Raw genomic sequence first — 7,278 nt, 5'->3', positions numbered from 1 at the left:
TTGAGTTATCAAGATAACCATACACGGACATGCGCACTGTCATCCGTGTTATCTGGTACTCCTTGTTATCGTCTGTCAACATTTGGCGTTTCGCGTTTTACGGTAAGTGCACACAATTCAAACCTATTAGATATTTCGTCGGTGTAACAAATATAATGGCAAAATATTTTACAAATTACCATATGCGAAGATTTAAACCTATTGTTTTTTACTTAGTAAAAACGTGTCTACGTTATTCTCAACCTGTTGCTAAGTAACATTAACGTCCATATAGGCCTATATCCTATCATTCGGTTATCATTATGCTGACTTTTATTGAAAAACTTCCTATCAATAGTGTTCTACTAATTTCAAGGGAGTACATAGCCTCCCAGATGGCCTTGTTATATGTAGTTAGTTATATAATTATGTTAGACAGGGCATCTAATCGCCTCAATATGTGAAACTAAATACTGGTAAACTCTTAGGTTAATTTAAAGGCTCGATAAATATTACGCAAAGTTGGTGACGTAGCATAAAGTACGTCTCGATTTTGTCTTCAATCAAAGACAAAATCATTTTTTAGGAATTGAAAAAAAAACATGATAAATGTTTGTCTTTGTTCCAGCTTGTCCAATTCATCCTTGATCAAGGAATACGTTTTCAAATTAATTTGCTGTAGCCGTTCGGTGTAATATGTTAAACTTATACCTGCACAACAAAATGTACACAAGAAGTAAATTACTGGCTGGGGTTCAGAGAACTATTATACTACCCTTAGCTTCATTCGTGAACTATACTACCCTGGATTTGCATTTATATATATCTTTATACATGTGACTATGAAAGCAGTTAATAAATAGAATTTGAACAATGTCTATAGGTTAGCATTGCCAGCTACCGTGGTTTAATAAGCTATCAGCTGCAGACGAAACTAACCGCAGTGACTGAATCGGTTTGCTAAACGACTATATAACATTGTTCATAACCATCCTGAATCATTCGTCGCTAGGGTGAGCGCATAGCAACAGGGATTTCTTAATTACTGGTGATATGATTCGCATGTTGTTACCAGCTGGCAGCGTCGTTTCTGTGCACGGCTTTGTGTCCTGTGCAAAGTTCATCATATTTTAAGTGTTTAGGCGCTGAGATATCCAAGGCTCTTAAAAACAAAAGGTAGATCACGTCGGTTATCATATTATATATATATAGATTATTTATTTATTTTGATGTTATCTGAATCATGGAATGTAGAGAGGTAGTTAGAACAGGGTAATCACCCCTGTGAAATTTGGACACCTATTGTAATTCAAAGGTTCCATATGCAATCGCATTGTGTATTATGTTATTGTAACGTTAGGCCTATATGTCTACATCATGAAAGCCTGCTAGTTATACTGGCGGATAAAACTATATTTGTTGATCATTTGCGAATTTCATTATCTGGATATACCATCATGTTGCATTTGATTTAATTTTGTTTTATCATAATTATTTTCTATTAATGAGCGAGATTATTAATGTCTGAGGTTCGATAGCACTGCGTAATAGAATGACGTCTTTGTTCATAGAGATCACATCATGAAACTAGATGACTAGTTAATTAACATTTGAGGGCATTCAACAAACGGTATGATCATAGAATAGGGATGAAGTTTGTTGCGTGACTATATGAAGTAATGGGGGGGGGGGGGCAGATGAGAGGGTAGAATGAAGCAGACGGCATACAATGCACCTTCTACAATTAATCAGAAACTTGAATCTTAATTTGATAATTAACGATCCGTTAACGTTCTTGAATTTGTATTATTGGCTACAGTTTCTTTATGTGTATCTAATAAAACAAATTCATAAATAAAAATATTTTCTCCGGCCATTTGGTAACATTTCTTCTTCATTTGATTGAGTAGCTTTATGAATTGTCCTTAATTTTGGCTGATGAAAAAAAAAATATTATTATTATTATTATTATTATAATAATAATAATAATAATAATAATAATAATAATAATAATAATAATAATAATAATAATAATAATAATAATAATAATAATAATAATAATAATAATAATTATTATTATTATTATTATTACTATGATTGTTATTATTATTATTATTATTATAATAATAACAACAACAACAATAATAATAACAATCATAGTAATAACAACCATAATAATACTAATAATAAGAAATATTAATAATAGTAATAGTAGAACAGAAAGTCAAGATGCTTTATTTTGCCACAATACTGATAAACAAGCAGACTTAGCTAATATTAATGCTTACACAATGTATACATTCCAAACAGATCCGACACAATTCTATTAACCATAGCGCGTGTGCTATGGTTTACATATGGCAGGTCCAATGTCAATTCCAATTAAATCCTTTGCCGTGAATTATTGTAGGTGTGTACGACGCCTGTATCGGAGTCAGTTAATAATGAACACATGCTAACGAAATAACATCATGGCAGCTATTTCGCAGCTCGACATAATTATGTTAATGAGAGTGCGTGCATGCTAGCTAGCGTCAACACAATTACTTTAAATAAAATGAAGAATTGGAAGGAGCAGAAAAGAGAAAGAGAAGGGTGTGGAAGGGGTACATCAGACGATTACTAATGGACGGACAGCATAGGGGTAGGGGTTTGTGCAGGAGGACATATCTTAACCAGCCTGGCGGGTATAGTGTGTCATCTTAAATTGATCTAACACACCATTGTATAGGTTGAGGGAGGGTCATACGCGTAGCACACGTTAGGATGCCTAACAGATCACGGCGTATGGCACGCCAAACTCATCTTTTCATCTCTATTTCTTTGCATTACCGAAGGACGTTAAGTACAGCAGTATATATAACACACGTATCGTACCACTCTGAGCGCAGTTGGGCATTCAGTAGTAGTATAGTTTAACGTAGGTGTGGACGGTTAATTTATTCCTGAATCAATTCAAGTTTCTTCTTTTTTAAGTTAACGTATGCTGCTTGCTTATGAAAATGATTTTTTTACCCCCAGCATATCCAGGGCAGCTTCAATACGTTTCACTAGCAACCAGTTATATATTGATGGTGTTACAACCAGCATATTTAAGTTGTATATCTGTTTATGGCTTCAAAATGTTTATAAGTCTAACCGGGCTACGTAACACTGGGTAATACTCAGTATAACTACTCGGGGAGAACCCATATCGATAAATTTATTTGGGGGCGTATTGATGATATCTCTTAAAAACATGTGACAAGCATTCTGACGACAATGAGGCTGTTGGAGAAGTTTACGTAGTGTCTGCACATAGTACTTGAAATTCAGAAATGGCAATCCAAAGCAAGAGATAAAGAACTGTAGATCGGCCCTGGATCGCCTATACATCACTTTGCTGGTATAGTGAAACCATACAGCTTCCCATACAAAAAAAAGTCCTGCAGGAATCATATAGGATTCCTGTATATGGAACAGGATTCCTTCCAAACGTACAAGAATCCTTCATATGCATGCAGGATTCCATGATGCATGTACAGGAATCCTTCATAAACATGCAGGATGTGGCTAAATCCCGGCATAAATCCTGCAGGATCCTGCAGGATTTATGCCAGGACTTTTTTGTATGGGTTAATTATCACGTGATAACGGTATGGTGACTATCTTACTGCGCTTTTAGTGTGCTATGAACAATACAGGCCTACAAATAGGCTGTTGCATGCATGTATTGGCACTGTACGCAAGTATAGGACTGCATGGCATATAGTAACAATAAAGACACTTAACGGATGAATGTAGTTTTGTAAGTGAATTGATTTGCAGGGCTTGCTGCCATGGGCTGTATGAAGTGGACAAGAACAATCATTGCCTCCAACCCACCCCAACCCACCCCAATCCAACCCTATTCCACCCCAGTCGCGCCCACCAGTAGCCTATCATATATATATATATATATATATATATATATATATATATATATATATATATATATATATATATATATATATATATATATTGCTAGAACAATCAAAATGTAAGCGGGCTGCCGAAGTTATTCACCGAAGACAGACTGTCCTAAGATAACAACCGCGTGCGGAGTTAGAATATTGGAACCAAATTTGTACGTAAGCGAATTAAATGTCGGATTTGATTATTTACTAGTGAGTAGTGACCCCCTCTTCCCCTCCTCCTCCTCATCCACACTGCCCCAGTCGCCCCGGGTAATGTCGATCGTTACAGAAACCTATGATGTAGATGCAGCTATTAATTATATTCTTGTTTTGTGGAGAAATTACGCTTTTAGCAGTAAACACTCGTATATCGAAACGGCTGAACTACTTACAACCAAGTCTATAGTGAAAAGACCAGGAAGATAGCTCATTAGAAGCAACACAAAGTTCAATAGGATAGCCTTTATAAGTCATTAATGTAAAATATACAATTGTAATGAATTCATTATTAAACTGGTAAAACCCAACAGTGCTATTGGATTTTATCCAACTTATTCATGTGGACACTGCTATTCACATGAACATGCCAAAGTACAGGTTATGGTTGAGTTCTTACACTTATCTTATACAATATATTAGTGATAAAACATCATCATTAAACACTGAGGATCTGACGTCATTGGCGATTCAACCTTATAGGAGCATTCCAGACAATTCGCACATTTTAAATGCGGAATGAAATTAAAACTTGTGTTTATGTTTGGTCGAGCATGACAAAGCAAGAATAGAAGTCTGACAAAAAAAAAATGTCCTTTAAAAGTAGCACCGAGGTCTTGTAAAACGAGTCTTGTGCCGTACCCTATATATCCTATAGTCCAGAGTGTACACGGTATTTACTCTACTATGCTCCGCTTCTTAAAAGCATTACCCACCAGGAAGTATTTCAATGTAATACTTCCATGCATGTTCCCCACCAAGTACTTTCAATGATATATAGTGCCTGCATCATGTGCTTATACCTTCCCAAGGGAAATGTTTTAAAGGCATACTTGTATACACATTAAACAGTCTGTGAAATTGTATTGTATTCTGATTTCAACTTTGTGTGTTACTTAGAGACTGGGTTATGAAACGCCAAAAGGGTCAACAATATTCGATTATGATATGAAAACAAACGATGTAAATGTTAGCAAGGAGGAGGATGTAAAAATGTAACCTATTCTCGCAAAATGATCAACTCTAAAGGGCTTATTAATTATAGCTCGTTCAGTTACATGGTCGTCTGAAAGGGATTTTACACTGATCCGGTGTGGAAAAATCCAGGCTATAATTCATGTTTACATCTATACTTGTTTGTCTTCGGTAAGAGATGTTAAAGTATGGTTTCAAGGATTATCCACGCTGATTATATAAACATAATAATATGAAGCACTCCATGAACAGATTTAGTCCCTATCAGCTTAATGATGTTTACTTAAATCATTAATTAATTAAGGCCATAATGGTTTTGTTCCTTTAGTCTTTCAGTTTCGATTTATATTGTCTAAGTATATTAGTAAACAGTTAGGCTTATTTAACGTACTTGAAGCTGACTTGATAACTCTTTCCGTGTGACGGTCAACTTTCTGCCGATTGAAACACATCTACAAAGCGCAGCACAAAGACTAGGCACACCCGGGAGTGTGGGGGTGGGGGGGGGGAGGGAGTGTACACTGACCCACTTTTTGTCAACCTCACTAAAAAATATCAAAGGTATTTATCAGCACAAACGGTATACGGTGACATGTGTGTGGCCGTATACCGCTTTTGCGACGATTTATCGAAGCACCGCTGGTTATCAAGCAAGTGTCACAGTATTAAATCGTTGTCTTATAATTATGCATGCATGTTGTACATAGTTGGTTTGGACATATCACAGGCTATCTTTTAGTTATGGTTCACAAACAGTCTTTCTTCCTCCTGCAAAATTCCTTGACACATCACTTGTACTTTCTTCACCCAACTACTTCTATGTATTGTTCTTAACTTCCATTAGTTTCGAGTCACTGCGTAACGAAAGTACAGGCTTCTTGTTGGAGGAGGTAAAAAAAGAGAAGTAACAAGAACAAATAATGCTGGTCGTACTTGTCACGTAAGCAACCCTGCTTAGGTAGACTCCAGACAACTGTATACTCTCTCATGCACCCTTCCATACGATATCACTTAATGTGTTAGTTTGTATGTTTGCTTTAATTTCTGTTTTTCGTTCTGTGGGTGTGTTTTTTATTTTTACAGAGAGTTTCTCATCAAGGCTATTATTAAATATTTTAGTCAAGGTCATTGTCATTTAGCCCAGAAGATGACTCACATATTGAGTGAATCAATATTGAACTAATCAATTGATGATACGGGAAATTAAACGCTGGCTGCCGAAATTATTATTGATTTCAATTCCTGCATTGTCGGTGATAAACACACACAAGCATTGTTGATTATCGTACAAGTATAGTCACTTGTCAGGCCTACTGTACTTGTGTAATATACGCCTGCTACAGCGGCGTAAATGCTTCACGATTCATAAATCGCCGTAAAGATACTTTGTATAGTCGGTACAGTATGCTAAGTTGGTTACTCTGTATCTCTGTAACTCATCCCTGCCCAGCTGGTTCTCTCTATGTCAGTGCGTCCTCTTGCACATACTATTTACACAGTGGTGGCACTTACAAGGGGAGAGTGTGCCGGTACACAAGAGGACCGAGCGGTGAGTTCGCAGCGTATAAGAACAGACTCCATAAAACGCCTTTAGAAAGTTTATTTGCAAAGAAAATAATATAGGCCTATGCAGGTTACCCATAGTATCCCATAGCGTTTGAAACATTTTCATTGAACTCTGCTGGTTGCGTGGGAAAGGCTGTTGATGTTTTGTTTTCTGTTCGTTCGTTAATTTGTTTGGTTTCTAGAATAATCCAAATAATTAAATTTCGAAGGGACATACTGGACGCAGGCCTATACCCACGTCATATACTTTATTTACTAATGATGTGCATAATACATATAAGTTTCCTTATCCGTGCAAGTAAGTTTCAGCCGTTTTGTTTTGTTTCCGAATTCTAGGCAAAACCTATACTTTCCATATAGATACAGAATTCAGGCAATCATATGACCGGAAGTATCATTTCCTCTGACTAATGAGTCAAAAGTTTGAGAAGTTTACAGGAGAACTGTTGGCTGTTATGTCCATGGACACTGGCTGGAGAACTATAAAGGCCTGCCTTTACTATCTTTAGTATTACCGGAAGGAAACTAACTTCCACATTGCGTCGAAATTTTATGCATACTTTGTGATTCTTTCTCGTTCTATTGTGTTTTTGCTTCTAATAAATGT

General features: G+C 36.3%; 1 protein-coding gene across 5 annotated transcripts in view; it reads left to right on the top strand.

Annotated features, from left to right (window-relative positions):
• Positions 1-7,278, top strand: part of LOC139971075 (uncharacterized) — a 30,652-nt gene continuing 23,374 nt past the window's right edge. The window contains exon 1 of one of the 5 annotated variants that reach the window (XM_071977304.1): positions 1-102. The gene's annotated coding sequence lies outside the window, so the exon portion shown is untranslated. Of the gene's footprint in view, positions 103-550; positions 1,156-2,340; positions 2,663-6,549; positions 6,655-7,278 lie in introns of those variants that run through there. The other 4 variants (XM_071977271.1, XM_071977280.1, XM_071977313.1 and 1 more) reach the window with 4 other exon arrangements.

This window comes from Apostichopus japonicus, chromosome 1 (assembly GCF_037975245.1).
Source record: "Apostichopus japonicus isolate 1M-3 chromosome 1, ASM3797524v1, whole genome shotgun sequence".
NCBI classification, from domain to species: Eukaryota; Metazoa; Echinodermata; class Holothuroidea; order Aspidochirotida; family Stichopodidae; genus Apostichopus; species Apostichopus japonicus.
The sequence above is the reverse complement of the archived record's forward strand: the minus strand, read 5'-3'. Positions and strand labels throughout refer to the sequence as shown.